The sequence below is a fragment of the Microcaecilia unicolor genome, chromosome 1 (assembly GCF_901765095.1).
Source record: "Microcaecilia unicolor chromosome 1, aMicUni1.1, whole genome shotgun sequence".
In the NCBI taxonomy this organism is placed as follows: domain Eukaryota; kingdom Metazoa; phylum Chordata; class Amphibia; order Gymnophiona; family Siphonopidae; genus Microcaecilia; species Microcaecilia unicolor.
The window spans coordinates 544,162,535-544,180,959 of NC_044031.1; positions in this window are offsets into that span (position 1 = coordinate 544,162,535).

An 18,425-nucleotide genomic window follows, 5' to 3' on the forward strand; every position below is an offset into this window, starting at 1 on the left:
GTTTCCTGTTGTAGTCCATGCGGTAGTGGCCATTTTTGTAAGCCAGTTTTAGTTCCCTTTCCTGTGTTAGCCACGTTGGACAACTTAGTTCTTACCTTGAATGTTGCTGAAAGAGGGCATTGTACACCATTCTGCCTGCTCTGAGCTACTGCTAATCTTAGTACCAGGGAGACTCGTTGCCAGTGGGGCACAACCTCTGATCTGCAGTTAACTGTGAGTAAACGCGGTTATTGAAATAAAGGACGTTTTCAGCGAGATTAGTCTTACGGTGTGAACTGCTCTGCCAAGGTTATACAGCAGCAACAAGTCCTGTCCCTGGAGCAGTTTTAGTGGGTAATGCAGTGCACTTCAGGCAGGCGGACCCAGGCCCATCCCCCCTACCTGTACCACTTGTGGTGGTAAATGGGAGCCCTCTAACCCCCCCCCAAACCACCGTACCCACATGTAGGTGCCCCCCTTCACCAGTAAGTGCTATGGTAATGGTGTTGAGTTGTGGGGAGTGGGTTTTGGGGGGGATTTGGGGGTCTCAGCACCCAAGGTAAAGGAGCTATGCACCTGGGAGGTAACATGGAGGGGCATAATCAAACAGAAACGCCTATCTCCATGGGCGTTTATCTCCGAGAACGGGTCCGTGAAGGGGCGGACCGAATCGTATTTTCGAAAAAACATGGACGTTTATCTTTTTTTGAGCTGGGCGTTTTTGTTGTTCAGCGATAATGGAAACCGAAAATGCCCAGCTCAAAAACGAATAACTCCAAGACATTTATTCGTGGGAGGGGCCAGGATTCGTACTGCACCGGTCCACCTCACATGCCAGGACACCAACCGGGCACCCTAGGGGGCACTTTTACAAAAAAAAAAAAAAAGGTAAAACAGCTCCCAGGTGCATAGCACCCTTCCCTTGGGTGTTGAGCCCCCAAAATCCCCCTCAAAACCCACTGCCCACAAGTCTACACCATTACTATAGCCCTAAGGGGTGAAGGGGGCACCTACACGTGGGTACAGTGGGTTTGGGGGGCGGTTTGGAGGGCTCCCATTTACCAGCACAAGTGTAACAGGTGGGGGGGGGGGGGATGAGCCTGGGTCCACCTGCCTGAAGTCCACTGCTCCAGTGACCTGCATACTGCTGCCAGGGAGGTGGGTATGACATTTGAGGGTGAAAATAAAAAGTTGTGAAACGGCATATTTTGTGGTGGGAGGGGGTTTGTGACCACTGGGGGAGTCAGGGGAGGTCATCCCCGATTCCCTCCAGTGGTCATCTGGTCATTTAGGGCACTTTTTGGGGCCTTATTCGTGGAAAAACAGGGTCCAGGAAAAGTGCCCTAAATTCTCGCTAAAAATGCATATTTATTTTCCATTATCGGCGAAAGGCGCCCATCTCTGATCGGCAAATAACCACGCCCCAGTTCCGCCTTCACCACGCCTTCAACACGCCCCCATCAACGTTGTCCGCATCCGCGACGGAGTGCAGTTGAAAACGTCCAAATTCGGCTTTTGATTATACCGCTTTATTCGTTTTTGGGAGATAAACGTCTATCTCCCGATTTGGGTCACAATATAGGCGTTTTTCTCTTTCGATTATAAGCAGGATAGTAACATAGTAGATGACGGCAGAAAAAGACCTGCATGGTCCATCCAGTCTGCCCAACAAGATAAACTCATATGTGTATATCTTACCTTGATTTGTACCTGCCTTTTTCAGGGCAAAGACTGTACAAGTCTGCCCAGCAGTATTTCCCGCCTCCCAACCACCAGTCCCGCCTCCCATCACCGGCTCTGGCACAGACCGTATAAGTCTGCCCTCCCCTATCTTCGCCTCCCACCACCAACCTCTCTTCCCCCAGCTGCTCCGCCACATAATTTTGGCTAAGCTTCTGAGGATCCATTCCTACTGCACAGGATTCCTTTATGCATATCCCACGCATGTTTGAATTCCGTTACCGTTTTCATCTCCACCACCTCCCGCGGGAGGGCATTCCAAGCATCCACCACCCTCTCCGTGAAAAAATACTTCCTGACATCTTTTTTGAGTCTGCCCCCCTTCAATCTCATTTCATGTCCTCTCGTTCTACCGCCTTCCCATCTCCGGAAAAGATTTGTTTGCGGATTAATACCTTTCAAGTATTTGAACGTCTGTATCATATCACCCCTTTTCCTCCTTTCCTCCAGGGTATACATGTTCAGGTCAGCAAGTCTTTGCACATATGTCTTGGAACGCAAATCCCATACCATTCTCGTAGCTTTTCTTTGCACCGCTTCCATTTTTTTAACATCCTTCGCAAGGTACGGCCTCTAAAACTGAACACAATACTCCAGGTGGGGCCTCACCAACGACTTGTACAGGGGCATCAGCACTTCCTTTCTTCTGCTGATCACACCTCTCTCTATACAGCCTAGCAACCTTCTCGCTACGGCCACCGCCTTGTCACACTGTTTCGTCGCCTTCAGATCCTCGGATACTATCACCCCAAGATCCCTCTCCCCCTCAGTACCTATCAGACTCTCACCGCCTAACACATAAGTCTCTCGTGGGTTTCTACTCCCTAAATGCATCACTTTGCATTTCTTCGCATTGAATTTTAATTGCCAAACCTTAGACCATTCTTCTAGCTTCCTCAGATCCCTTTTCATGCTTTCCACTCCCTCCCGGGTGTCCACTCTGTTGCAAATCTTAGTATCATCTGCAAATAGGCAAACTTTACTTTCTAACCCTTCGGCAATGTCATTCACAAATATATTGAACAGAATCGGTCCCAGCACCGATCCCTGAGGCACTCCACTACTCACCTTTCCCTCCTCCGAGCAAACTCCATTTACCACCACCCTCTGTCGTCTGTCCGTCAACCAGTTCCTAATCCAGTTCACCACTTCGGGATCTATCTTCAGCCCATCTAGTTTATTTAAGAGCCTCCTGTGGGGAACCGTGTCAAAAGCTTTGCTAAAATCTAAGTAGATTACGTCTATAGCACGTCGATGATTCAATTCTCCAGTTACCCAATCAAAGAATTCAATGAGATTCGTTTGGCACGATTTCCCTCTGGTAAAACCATGTTGTCTTGTTGGCTTCTAGGAAATTCACTATCCTTTCCTTCAGCATGGCTTCCATTACTTTTCCAATAACCGAAGTGAGGCTTACCAGCCTGTAGTTTCCAGCTTCTTCCCTATCACCACTTTTGTGAAGAGGTACCACCTCCGCCGTTCTCCAGTCCCTCGGAACCTCTCCCGTCTCCATGGATTTATTAAACAAATCTTTAAGAGGACCCGCCAGAAACTCTCTGAGCTCCCTCAATATTCTGGGGTGGATCCCGTCCGGTCCCATGGCTTTGTCCACCTTTAGCTTTCCAAGTTGTTGATACACACTCTCTTCCGTGAACGGTGCTATATCCATTCCATTCTCAGGTGTACTTTTGCCAGTCCCTCGTGGTCCTTCTCCAGGATTTTCTTCAGTGAAAACCGAACAAAAGTATCTATTTAGCAAATTGGCTTTTTCTTCATCATTATCTACATAGCGGTTCGCTGTATCTTTTAGTCTCACAATTTCCTTTTTAGTCCTTCTTCTTTCACTAATATACCTGAAGAAATTTTTGTCGCCCCTCGTTACATTTCTAGCCATTTGTTCTTCCGCTTGCGCCTTCGCCAGACATACCTCTCTCTTGGCTTCTTTCAGTTTCATCCGGTATTCCTCCCTGTGTTCCTCTTCTTGAGATTTTCTATATTTCTGGAACGCTAACTCTTTAGCCTTTATTTTCTCAGTCACTTGCTTGGAGAACCATATTGGTTTCCTTTTTCTCTTGCTTTTATTTACTCTCCTTACATAAATGTCTGTGGCCCTATTTATTACTTCTTTCAGCCTGGACCACTGCCTTTCCACTTCATGTTCGTCCTCCCAGCCCATCATCTCCTGCCTCAGGTATTCCCCCATTTTACTAAAGTCAGCACGCTTGAAATCCAGGACTTTTTTTAGTTTAGAGTGGTCGCCCTCCACTTCAGCCGTTATATCAAACCAAACCGTTTGATGGTCACTGCTTCCCAGGTGTGCACCCACTTGGACATTTGACACACTATCCCCATTTGTGAGCAGCAGATCCAGCATCGCTCCCTCCCTCGTGGGTTCCGTCACCATCTGTCTGAGCAGAGCACTTTGGAAAGCATCCACGATCTCTCTACTTCTTTCCGATTTGGCAGACGGAACCTTCCAATCTACATCCGGCAGATTGAAATCTCCCATCAACAGAACCTCTTTTTTCTTTCCTAATTTTTGAATATCTGCTATCAGATCTTTATCTAGTTCCTCTAATTGTGTTGGGGGTCTGTAGGCAACACCCACGTGGACAGAGGTTCTATCCTCTCTATTTAAGGTGATCCATATCGCTTCTTCTTTTCCCCAGGTCCCTGTCATTTCAGTTGCCATTATATTATTCCTCACATACAGAGCTACTCCTCCACATTTACGACCCTCTCTATCCTTCCTAAATAGATTATAGCCTGGTATACATGCATCCCATTCGTGGGAACCGTTGAGCCATGTCTCTGTGATTGCAGCAACATCTAAGTCTGCCTCCAACATCAGGGCTTGAAGGTCATGAACTTTATTGCTTAGACTACGAGCATTTGTGGCCATTGCTTTCTTAATGTTTTTTTCCTGTTTTTTAAAAGTGCCCCCTAGGGTGCCCGGTTGGTGTCCTGGCATGTGAGGGGGACCAGTGCACTACGAATCCTGGCTCCTCCCACGATCCAAACTTTGGATTTGGTCGTTTTTGAGCTGGGACACTTCGGTTTCGATTATCGCTGAAAAATGAAAATGCCCAGCTCAAACAAACGCCCACATCTCAAAAATGCCCACATCCAATGCATTTGCCTGGCACAAACCGTATTTTCGAAACTAAAGATAAACGTCCATCTTTTTCGAAAATACGATTCGGCCCACCCCTTCATGGACCCGTTCTCGGAGATGGACATTCTTACAGATGGGCATTTGCATTCGATTATGCCCCTCCACATGTCCTTCCAACTATCACCCCATCTTCCTCCTCCCTTTCCTATCCAAGATACTTGAAAGTGCTGTTCACTGCCGTTGTTTTGACTTTCTTTCATCTCAAGCTATTCTTGATCCACTTCAATCTGGCTTTTGCCTTCTTCACTCAACTGAAACAGCACTTGCTAAAGTCTCCAATGACCTATTCCTGGTCAGATCCAAAGGTCTCTATTCTATCCTCATCCTTCTCAATCTATCTGCTGCTTATGACCAGGGGCATAGCCAGACTTTGGCAGGAGGGGGGTCCAGAGCCTGAGGTGAGGGGGCACATTTTAGCCCCCCCCCCCCGGTGCCGCTGACCCCCCCTGCCATTGCCGACCCCCCTGCCATTGCCGACCCCCCCCCCACCACCACCACCAACAACTTTGACCCCCCGCCGCCGACCCTCTCGACCCCCTCCCGCCGCCAACCCTCCACCACCGTCGCCTACCTTTGCTGGTGGGGGACCCCAACCCCCGCCAGCCGAGGTCCTCTTCTTCTGGTGCAAGGCTTCATTCTGTTTCTGAGTCTGATGTCCTGCACGTTGTACAGAACGAAGCCTTGCAGATCAGCCAGCAGCCCTGTAAGATTTGAAAAGCTAAACAAGCAGCTTTGAGCCTAAGCCTTTATGCTATGGGAAGCCAGTGCAGTTTGTTAAGATGAGTTGAAACACTAATATATCTATTCAATCTGTATATTAGTCTAGGAGCTGTATTCTGTATGATTTGCAGTTTTTTCTGATATTGACACTTAATACCAAAAAAATAGAACATTACAGTAATCCAAGTGAGGTAGGACTAACATTTGGACTAGTAGTGCAAAGGCTGTTTGGTCAAAGAATGATCTGACTAGACATAGCTGTCCCATTTTGAATAATGTTTTCTTTCATACCTGGTTAATATGGAAAGAGAAGGTGAGTAAAGAATCAAGCAAGACCCCTAGTACTCTGGTTTCAGACTTGACTGTAAAGCTTTGACCATTGGACAAAGATATTAACGATAGGACCTCAACTCCCTGACTTAGGAACTACAGGACCTTGGGTTTTTTTTTTTTTTTTTTGCACATTCAATTTCAGTTTATTGGTCAGGGCCCAGGTGCTAACAGCAGTCACGCCATACCGCAGTTAGGAGACCCTGTAGTGTGTGCTAAATTGATTTTATGCATATTAACCTACAAATTAACGTTTGTTAAGTCAATTAGTTTGTGTTATGAAGAACTAATGTGCATTTTAAAAAATTGTATTACACTGAAGATGTGAAATGAGCTAAAAAGTCTGAAAATTGGAAAACAAATGGCCAAAATTACTGAAAATCCACTGAAAATGTATGCCCTGTGCACATCCCTTCGAGGCAGTCCTATCCCCCCTCACCCCACTTTCTGCCCGAACACAACCCCTGCACTGCACAGTTCTATGTTAATGTTCATATTACTGCCTTACACGTGGTTGCACTAAGTGGTTTACAAACTAAACTGAGAAAGAAAGGAATGCCATTGATTGGACAGTATAGACAAAAAGAAACAGAGACAAGAGGAGAGAAAAATAAAGGGAATTAGTGATAATAATTAAAATAAAGAAAAAATAATGGGCAGGGAGTAAACTTGAGTCTTCTAAAAGAGCAACCCACCCTACAGTAGTCCCAACAAAACCCACAGGACTGACCTCAGGTAATGGAAATCTAATGTTTAATTCAAATGCGATTCATATCCTTTTTGTGTGATGTGCTTTATTTAATAAACATTTTGACATCAGTAACTGGATTCTGGAGGTTGTTTGTCCATCCTTACTACTCTGTGTCTGAATGCAGGGGTGTCTGTTCCAGTTCTCTTCATTGGATTCATATCAAGTCTATTCAGCTTGGCTAAAAATGAACAGATACTAATTGTGATGCATTTCATTAATGTGAACACGCATGTGTATAATCCATACTGTCATATTAAGCAGCATTTTAAATTTTGCCTTTTCACTTTTTAACAGCATTAAAAGATTGTCAATGAAAGAACGCTTTTTGAGGATGTACAGGATGCGGTGAGGTACAAAATGGAAAGAATTTACAATGGTGCAGGACAGCATATTCCCTGCAGTCTGTCGTTGAATATACTGAAATGGCAAGATGAACCCTTTTATAGGAGATTGACTTTAATGCAGCTGGGTCTTTCATTTGTTTTCCATTAGTGACACATAATTTCCTTCATTTCCCCCCCTAGGGTGTTTTCTTTAAATGGAAACATTAATTTGGACTTTTAACATTTGCCTTAAATTAAATGCATTAGGCTTTATGAGCAACTCATGTTGCCATGCAGAAACAAAAGAGAGAGACAGAGCTTAGCAAATAAACAGAGACAGAGAAAGAGAGGGGAAGTGAAAATAGTTCATCCGTCTAGTCTCCCCATTTCCACAAGTTAACACCATATCAAAGACGGTATTAATCTTCAACATTATGCCCACTATCATGTCATTCAAAATACTCCCTGTTGATCAAATGTCTTTATGGATTCTGATAACATTTATGTCCCTGTCGCTTGTACTGGGAAACTGTTCCTTTCATGTACCACTCCTTCTGCGTTGTACTTTTAAGAACTCTTCTGAAAGCCTGGTTGACAAAGTATTTCCCCCCTATAGACAGAGAAAGAGAGACAAGCCTTGGGAGCCTTTTTACTACACCACACAAAAAAGTGGCCCAAAGTAGTTTTAGCTCATGCCTTTCCTGTGTGCTGAGGCCACATTTAGTGTGGTGGAAAAATGGCCGCATTTTCCTTTTTTCCCCCTTAATGGCCATGTGCTAATTTCACAGTTACTGTTACTACTTATCATTTCTATAGCACTACTAGATGTACGCAGCACTGTACACTTGAAGTTGAAGAGACAGTCCCTTCTCGAAAGAGCGTACATTCTAATCAGGACAGACAAACAGGACAAATAAGAGATAAGGTGGGAATGATAAAATAGACATGGGTACTGTACAAGTGAATAAGGGTTAGGAGTTAAAAGCAGCATCAAAAAGGTGGGATTTTAGTCTAGATTTGAAGATGGCCAGAGTTGGAGTTTGTTGTACTGATTCAGGAAGTCTATTCCAGGCATATAGTGCAGAAAGATAAAAGGAACAGAGTCTGGAGTTGACAGTGGTGTAGAAGTGTACAGATAAGAGAGATTTATCCAATGAACGGAGTTCCCGGGGACGAGTGTAGGGAGAGATAAGAATGGAGAGGTACCGAGGAGCTGCAGAATGAATGCACTTGTAAGTCAATAAGAGGAGTTTGAACTGTATGTGGAAACGGATAGGTAGCCAATGAAGCAGGGGCGTAGCCAGACAACAGATTTTGGGTGGGCCTAGGCAAGAAGTGGGTGGGCACCAAGTGTTCTTCCCAACCCCCACCAGAAAAATATCTGAGCTGGCGGGAAAACGCTTCTTTCCACCTTGGCAGTCTGCAGTAGGCATGCGCTGAAAACTGAGCATGCACAGGTGCCAGTATTGTGGAGAGCAGCATTTTAATCACTATCAGGGGTATGTCTTCAGCTGGCGGAGCTTGGGATCCCCACCAGCTACCGTTAAGCGTGTGCTACTGTTGGGTGGGCCTGAGCCCTAAGTGGGTGGGCCCTAGCCCACCCAGGCCCACCTGTGGCTACGCCACTGAGTCAGGTGTTTGCTAACTAGCCCCATTTCTAATCTTTTCTCTTCTTATGTTTTAGCAGCTGTTTGTGCTCTGCTTTTTTCTTTATGATTATAGGCTGCTGTTTGAAGTAAGAACAGTAAAGAGAAGTTTACTGAATTGACAACCGGTTGTGTGAGAATCGTTGAGTAAGCCTCAGTGGCGTAGCCAGACCTAACATTTTGGGTGGGCCCAGAGCTAATATGGATGGGCACTGTGTATATAGGTATGAGTAATGTTTCTTGCTACAAAATAATGCATTAGAATGCACTTGATGATGGATTAATAAGTAGTATGCCCAACATCTGCCCTGCATCAAAATATGGAAAAACCAACATTTTAAAACATGGTTACATTATCCCACATCTTAAACTTGACCAGGCGTAAGTCTACTATAACGGCAAACATCTCAACACACATGACAGGATCCTAGAGTATAATTACAGCAATGATGTAATCCTTCAAACTTTGCTTCTCTACCCCTCCATCCAGCCCCGTAGCCCGGCATCAGCCCTTCTCTTATCTACCCTCCCCCCTCCCCCCACCCATAGCCCAGCATCAGCCCTTCCCTTCCTCATCATCCTTCCCATTGCTATGCATCAGCCCCACCCTAACCCCCACCCCTCCCTATAGTCTAGTGTCAGTCCTGTCCTATCCCCTACCCATCCCCCATAGTCTGGTACCCCCCCCCCCCCAACCCTGAAGCACACCAGCATTAAATATAAAACTTTTTGTCTTTTAATATCTCCCCCATCCAGGAACCTGCCTACATTAAATATAAAGGTTTTTTTTTAATTTTAAACCTGGGCACTGCAGAGACCATCCCTACCCCAAAACCCACCAACATAACATTTTTAAAAAAGGTTTGTTTTTTTTTAACCTATGCAATGAGCCTACCCCAACATTATTGGTGGGTTACTGGGTGGGGGTGGGCTCTTCACTGGCTAGGGAAAAAAGATTAAATATACCTTTTTTCCCCTAGGCAGTGAAGAGCCCATCCCCACCCAGAAGCCCACCACCAACATTACACTCACAAAAAACATTCAGACAAAAACTGAAATGAAGACCCCCCCTTCCCTCCACCCAAGAAAGCCAGTCTCTACAAGCAGGGCAATATGGGTAACAGAGAAACCTAAATGTTTTTTTTTCTACTGTACTCTGCAAAATACAAAACTAAAAAAAACATAAACATTTTAAAATTTTTAAAAAGGTACATTTCACAAAGCAGGCACATCTCAATCTTTAAACAATATTAAATAAAAATATATTTTTTCTTTTCTACCTTTGTTGTCTGAGCACTTTATTTTTGTGATTGGGTTAGTCCCACTCTATTCCACTTTCCATGTGTCAGTCTTCTAAATTCTTTTCCAGGTTGGCTTTTCCATTTCTTGTCCCTCCTCTTGTCGTCATCCTTTCCCATTCAATCACCACTCATCTTCTGCTCTGTTCCCTTTCCCCCCACACCCCTAGTCACATCCATCTTCTGCTCCCTCTCTCTCCTCCACACCCCCTAGTTGCATTCATCTTCTGCTCCCTCTCCCTCCCCCACCAAGTCCCACTTATCTTCTTCTCTGTTCCCCTTCTCCCACACCCCTAGTCACATCCATCTTCTGCTCCCTCTCTCTCCTCCACACCCCCTAGTCCCATTCATCTTCTGCTCCCGCTCCCTCCCCCACCAAGTCCCACTTATCTTCTTCTCTGTTCCCCTTCTCCCACACCCCTAGTCACATCCATCTTCTGCCCCCGCTCCCTCCCCCACCAAGTCCCACTTATCTTCTTCTCTGTTCCCCTTCTCCCACACCCCTAGTCACATCCATCTTCTGCTCCCTCTCTCTCCTCCACACCCCCTAGTTGCATTCATCTTCTGCTCCCTCTCCCTCCCCCACCAAGTCCCACTTATCTTCTTCTCTGTTCCCCTTCTCCCACACCCCTAGTCACATCCATCTTCTGCTCCCTCTCTCTCCTCCACACCCCCTAGTTGCATTCATCTTCTGCTCCCTCTCCCTCCCCCACCAAGTCCCACTTATCTTCTTCTCTGTTCCCCTTCTCCCACACCCCTAGTCACATCCATCTTCTGCTCCCTCTCTCTCCTCCACACCCCCTAGTTGCATCCATCTTCTGTTCCTACTATCTCCCACACCCCCTAGTCCCATTCATCTTCTGCTCCCTCTCCCTTCTCTCACTCCCCCTAGTCCCATCCATCTTGTGCTCCTTCCTTCTCCATCTCTCTCTCTCTTACTCTATTCCCATTGTCAGCCAGTCTCACCCCTGTCTCTCTTGCTTTCCTTGGGCCGCCCCCACCCCGCTGCCACCAGCCACCGCCGCACTGGAGTCAATTCTTTCTCTCCTAGCCCCGGGCCGTGGCGCTCGGTATCGCACCCCCCCCCCTAGTCTTCCAATCCCTGCCTCGAGTCGCCAGCAGTTTCAGCTTTAGACATCGCAGCGCCCCGTATTGCTTCCCCCCCCCCCCGAGTCCTCCAATCCCTGAGCCGCCTGCAGCCTCAACGAGAAAGCAGTACACACGCTGCTTTAGACCTGCCCCCAGAAGCCTTTCTCTATGCTTCAACTTCCTGTTCCCGCGTAGGAGGGAAACTGTAGCAGAGAGAAGGGCTTCCGGGGTAGGTCTAAAACAGTGTGTGTACTGCTTTCTCGTTGAGGCTGCCGGCGACTCAGGGATTGGAGGACTTGGGAGGGTGGGGAGCAGTGTGGGGTGTTGCGATGCTGGAAAAACGGGAGCAGTGAGCGCCTTGATCCAGAAGAGACATCGGGGGTTGACCGGGGAGGAGGAGGAGCTGCGGCTCCCATGCGGTGCAGTGCAGGAGGAGGCTGGGGGTGCTCGGAAGTGACGGTGTCTGCAGCATCACTGCAGTCTGCGGCGGGAGCGGGAAGACGGTGCTGGGGGGGACATGCCGAGAGACTGAGATGGATGCTGCTGCTGCTGCTGCTGCTGCTGCTGCTGCAGCAGTTCGTTTTGGGGGGGGGGCAATTTTCTCCCAAACTATGCCCATGCATTCTGCTCTTTTTCCTGTCAGCTGCCATGGCAGAACTAAAAGGCTGTGCACTGATTGGTTAGACGAGTAGGGAAAACTGGGTGGGCCTGAGCTGTGATTGGGTGGGCCTGGGCCCACCCAGGCCCACCCGTAGCTACGCCCCTGCAATGAAGTGACTTGAGGAGAGGGCTAATATGAGCATAGCAACACTGACAGAATATGTCATGCAGCAGAATTTTGAACAGATTGAAGGGGAGAGAGATGACTTGGTGGGAGACCTGTGAGAAGCAAGATGCAGTATTCTAAGCGAGAGGTGGTAAGAGTGTGGATAAGAGTTTTGGTAGTGTGCTCATAAAGGAAATGTTGAATTGCAGTGATATTATAGAGAAAGAAACGACAGGTTTTAGCAGTCTGTTGAATATGTGTAAAGAAAGAGAGAGAGGCATCAAAGATAACCCCAAAGTTACGAGCTGATGAGACAGGGAGGATGAGAGTGTTATCCACAGAGATAGAAAATGGGAGGGGAGGTGGTTTTTAGGGGGAAAGATAAGAAGCTCAATCTTGGTAATGTTTAGTTTCAGATGGCGGTGAGACATCCAGACAGCAATGTCAGACAGGGAAGCTGATACTCGGGCCTGGATTCCTGCTGAAATTTCTGATGTGGAGAGGTGGATCTGGGAGTCATCAGCATAAAGGTGATACTGAAAACCATGGGATGAGATCAGAGCACCAAGGGAAGAAGTATAGACGGAAAAAAGAAGAGATACTAAGACAGAACCCTGAGGTACACCAGCTGATAGTGTGATAGAAGTGGAGGAGGATCCACCAGAATATACACTAAAAGTGCAATGGGAGAGATAAAACAGGAAAGAACAGAGCCCTGAAATCCAAGTGAGGGCAGCGTATCAAGGAGTAGGTGATGATCAACAGTGTGAAAAACAGCAGATAGACCGGGAAGATTGAGGATAGAATTAGTGTGTGGCCATTAGCGGGGGAGCCCTTACCGCCATTTCTTTTGTAGTCGATAGGGGTTCCCACGCTAATCTTGGGCTAATCAGTTGGTGCACAGCAATGCCCCCATGCTAACTGATAAGTACAGAGAATGCCTACTCTCCACCCATAAACATGCCCCCCATGCTAAAAAATAAAAACTATTTTTTAGCGAGGGATTGGTGCGCTGTGATTAGCAAACTACCGTGGGATGGAATGGAAAGCAACCAAGAATAGGCATGTGGTAAGAAGATGCCATAGGATATGGTGCAGGATACATGCACAGCTAACTCTGCATAGGTGCAGTCAATACTTAGACCTGATGTCTGGAGCTGGCAGGTGTATGTACCTGACTAGGTGCAGGCTGTACCAAGGAGCCAACAGCCAATGATCAAAAGAGTCATATATCTCCAAGTGAGCCAGGATGTAGGAGCCATAGTAGAATTTGGGGAAGCTGAGGAAGACATCGGTGATTGGGCTCATTATCAAAAGAGAAGGACGTCCATCTTTTGACATAAATTGGAAGATGGACATCCTTCTCCCAGGGACGTCCAAATTGGTATAATCGAAACCCGATTTGGACGTCTCCAACTGCAGTCCATCGCAAGGACGTCCAAAGTTCAAAAGGTCATGTCGGAGGCATAGCAAAGGCGGGGCTTGGGCGTGCCTAATACTTGGACGTCTTTGACCCATAATCGAAAAAATCAAGGACATCCCTGCCGAACACTTGGACGTTTTCACCCAGACGTGTTTGTCTTACGAATAAAAAAATACAATCCCCTTATTATACCTCTGGTACAATGAGTAACTGGACACAGACAGTATATTGCCAACATTGCCAACATTTATGGAGACAGCGTGACAGGGGAGAAAAGAATTCGCCAACACTGGAATCAATAGCAACTGCTGGGTGGGGTGCACACACCCAGCAGCGCAGAGTTAAGCGCGCCTATTTTTCCTTTCTTTTGAGAATGTACTAATTTTGAATTTAGAAATGTTTGCTAAGGATCTTTAGTCCTACTCAGATTATATCACATGTTTTACATGTTTTCTCATAAAATTCAAGGTTAGGCATAAATATGGATATCAAAAAAGCTTTGCCTAACTTAATAGCGAAGGGGCTATCGGCATATGTCTATTATTGGGCACAGAGTATTTAGTCCCTGAACGTATGACTCGGTAAGAAAATAATGTGTATGTATGATTCAGCAAGATAAAACCTAAAAAAAATTGACTAATTTATATGATGCAGATGTGTGTGTGTTACGTTAGTTAGTAGGGAACTTATTTCGGGTGGGACTTACTCTAGGTTATGGATTGAGAGATCGTGTCTGCCTCATTTATTTGAGCAAGCACTTTTGTACAGGTTTACAGAGCAATAGGATGCTCAAGGGTGCTCACGGGTGCACTTATAAATTGCTTGGAGAGACTCTATGATAGAGGAACCCATCCATCCATCAGGACAAGCCTGCGACTTGTGGGCTGTCCATCTGAGTGAGTTCAGCCTCTGAGAATTTCTCCTTTTCACACAAAATTTTTTTCTTATAATTACTATTTATTTTTGGCATTTCTGGGGCAGGTTCATTTGAGCTCTCCATCCATAACCTGGATATTAACAGCTGTTAATAGAGCATAGTTCCAGAATTTCCCTGGTTTATTTATTGTTTTTCTTACGAATAAGGCACACAAAGGTGCCCGAAATGACCAGATGACCACCAGAGGGAATTGGGGATGACCTCCCATTACTCCCCCAGTGGTCACTAACCCCCTCCCACCCTCAAAAAACATCTTAAAAAATATATTGTGCCAGCCTCTATGCCAGCCTCAGATGTCATACTCAGGTCCATGGCAGCGCATGCAGGTCCCAGGAGCAGTTTTAGTGGGTACTGCAGTGCACTACAGACAGGCGGACCCAGGCCCATACCTCCCCTACCTGTTACATTTGTGGAGGAAACAGCGATCCCTTCAAAACTCACCACAAACTCACTGTACCCATATATAGGTGCCCCCCTTCACCTGTAAGGGCTTTGTTAGTGGTGTACAGTTGTGAGTAGTGGGTTTTGGGGGAGTTTGTGGGGCTCAGCACACAAGGTAAGGGAACTATGTTCCTGGGAGCATTTTATGAAGTCCACTGCAGTGTCCCCTAGGGTGCCCGGTTGGTGTCCTGGCATGTCAGGGGGACCAGTGCACTACAAATGCTGGTTCCTCCCATGCCCAAATGACTGGCATTAGGACGTTTTTGACATTCGAAAATCACCGAAAGTCAGAAATGTCCATGTATAGGGACGTCCATGTCTAGGATCTCCAAATTTAAGGATTTGGATGTCTCAGACAGTATTTTCGAAACAAAAGATGGACGTCCATCTTGTTTCGAAAATACGGGTTTCCCCGCCCCTGGATTTCGCCATTTTGCAAGGACATCCCTTTCGAAAATGCCCCTCAATATCACCCTAGGCATTGCATATGACTTGTAGGGAGTGATAGGCCTTTCTGTTGGTATAGGTGGGCTAAAATTAGGGGCATAGTGTATTTGGATATTTTGAAAGCATTTGACAGTCCCTCGTGAGAGATTCCATAAGAAATTAAAAAATCATGGAATAGAAAGGCATGTTGTATCACAGATTGGAAACTGGCTAAAAGACAAGAAACAGAAAGTAGGTCTAAATGGTCAATATTCCAAGGGTCTGTACTGGGTCCTGTGCTTTTTAATTATTCCTAAATGGTTTGGAGCAAAGGAGCACATTTGAGGCGTTCACATTTATAGATGATACAAAATTACCCAAAGATGTTAAATCAGCAGAGGATAGTGAGGATTTACAGAAGGATCTTGTCAGATTAGGAGACTGAGCATTTGAGTGACAGATGAAATTTAATGTGGACAAATGTAAAGTGATGCACATAGAGAATGCTGGGTTCTGAGTTGGGAGCTCACCACTGAAGAAAAAAAACTTTGGAGTCATTGAGGACAATAAATTGAGATTATCAGCCCACTAGAGCAACATCCACTTCAGCCTTTTCTATGCTTCATCCCCTTCTATTCTGATTTTTTCCAGTTTCGAAATAGCTTCTTATTTGGGGACAGCTGTCCATACCTTTGCTGCTTGTGCCTCAGCACAATCTCTAAACAAGAAATCCCCTACCTCACTGGTAAACATAACCAGGAAGATGTACTAAATCTAATAATGAGAGAGGACTGCCCTCAGAGATTTAAACACCCATGTGGTAGTCACTGAAGATTTGTGCATGCAATTTATGTCGAACTATATAGAATCCAGGGGATTACGCCCCTATTTCTTAGACTGCACTGACTGCAGGTTGCTTTACATGTGTGTTTCAACATTTCATAAAGCCTGTTACCAAAATACTCCCTCTTATCAGATTCTTGGATTCCAATCGCTTAGTGTTGCCAGTCCCTTGACAGGCCAAATATGAATTCTCTTGTAATTCGGTTTTATACTTTCTTGCCCCCTCACTTTTGGAATGATCTCCCAATGATAATTCAAAATGAGAAGTCTGTTACCAAATTTAAGCAGCTTTTGAAGACCTACTTTTTAAATGTACCTTTTAGTAGCTGAGTTCTAAGAGATGTGAAACATTGCTAGGTACGCCTATATGAGCTGAATGCACATATTTTTATGCTTGTTTTTCCTCCCTCCCCCCCCCCCCTCTCTCTCAATGTGTGTGGCTACCCTTTCCTGTTACATCAAGCCCTTAGAACACTTTTCTTTTGTTGGAAAGATCTTGACAAAGTAACTTATTTATCATGGTGGAATTCTGTGTGTATTTTAGCTAAATATGAATATGCTGCGGCTGAAAAACATAACTCACTTGTTAAGTACAACAAAATATGGTCTCCTTTACTAAACTCTCTACGTAATAACCTTTGTCAGAATTGAAATTATGTATTACTCCTGTGACTTATGATTATGATCTGTTATCGAAATAATCCCGGACTTGCCCTAACTTGAACATGTATGCTGATGCTTGTTACTGTTAACTTGTTAAGCTGGCTAATTGCTTTATTTTAGCCATTTGTTATCATTTATAAAACACAATAAAAATATTGGAACTAAAAAAAAAAAATTTTTGTGTTCCTTTTCAACCTGTTTACTGTTATTTCAATATAAATTGTACACCATCTTGACTTGATAGCTGTAAAAGGCAGTATAGAAAGATAAAAACATATAGAAAAGACCTCTTACAAAATTGCATAAAAGTAGCTCCTTTAATGTGATCTACAATAGGCACTCCAAGAGGCAGTTTGCGTAGAACTGGTCTAGAGTTGCAATGTATGCACATATTTTATAAAATAATACATGTCTACATATATAGACCAAATGCACAAATTTAGACCTTGGAAGCAAGTGTAAACTTGGGAGGAGAGCATTTGTGTGCTGCTGGACCTGGTTCCGGATGCCTATTTCGCCTTAATAAAATAAACTTAAAATAGACTCCTATTCCCAATATTGACATTGTCATGCTTTAATAAAATTAGCCCCCTTATTTATATATTTTTGATATCTATTTGTTCACATTGACACTGGATCCATCTTTCTATCTATCCATCCACAGTCAGCGGCTCTGCCATCCAACTCCTGGCACTCGCTATAAGAGGGATAAGGAAGTACACAACAGCATGCCTCTGAATTTCTCCCTTGTCATTTATGTTTCATCTTCCACTCTTCAGGGACAGTGGCTGGGAGCTGCAGAGGAATGCCTGCTCACTTGCCCAGCATGGAGGAAAGGAGGAGGAAACCCATGTCTTCTCCTTAACAATGAAAAGGGAAAGGGAGAGAAGAATGAGAGAGAGATGTAATGATGGGTGGAAGGAAGAAGGAAAACCGAGTGCCTACGTGGTGGTAAGGGAGAGAGAAATTTGCCTTAGAGAGGGGTAAGGAAAAGAAAAAGAATGCCTTGTTAGGGTAAGGAAACAAGTAGAGTGTTGTAGGTGGAGACAAGACACAGTCATGGGGTGGGGGGGGGGGGGGGGGAGAGAAGAGAGAGATTAGGAGGGGGTGGAGACAAGCCGTAAACACGAGGCACTTCAGTCAATTATACTGAATCTCCTAGAGAAGCAGCCAAAAATAACAATTTCTGCCTCACTTATCTAAATCCTATGGGTAGTGATGCCACAGTTGGACTGGGAATGAGAGTGCATCGTTCATCTTTTTTTGGCGCTTTCAGAGAGAAAAGAGATCCCATGCTTGCTTGCTGCAGTGCTTCAGCAAAAAATTGTTGCACTTTAGAAAGTTTTAAGAAAAAAAAATAATATCCAAAATGCACAGAGATCTTTGTTAGCAGAGAAAAGCATGCTCAACACGTTTTCTAGGATTGCCAGGGGTTGCAGGGGAATAAACAGTGTGTTTATGTGTCTGCCAACTGAGGGATCCATAGATTGCCAGGGACACTGGGAGACAGAACTAGTATTAGTGAGTGACAGAAATCTGCATGCTTTCTATTTTACACCTTTCTCAGGATTGCTGACTATGTCCCTGCCCAGAGCAGAGCAAGTGTAATATTGCCTGCGTGGGTCAGAGCAGGTTCAGTGACAGGCAGTCATTAATGTCTCTGTCTCACAAATAGAGAGAAGAGATCTGTAACAATTTCTCACCCACAGAAACTGAACGTCTATTATAATATAAAAATAGTATAGTTTAAGATAATTTAAATTCCTTTAACACTCTTTTAATTTGCACTCAAAAGCAGCAGGTAACTATGGGTATAGCACTTGTGAAGTAATTAGGTTTCCCATGGGAGACATTGACCATACCAGGTCAGATAGC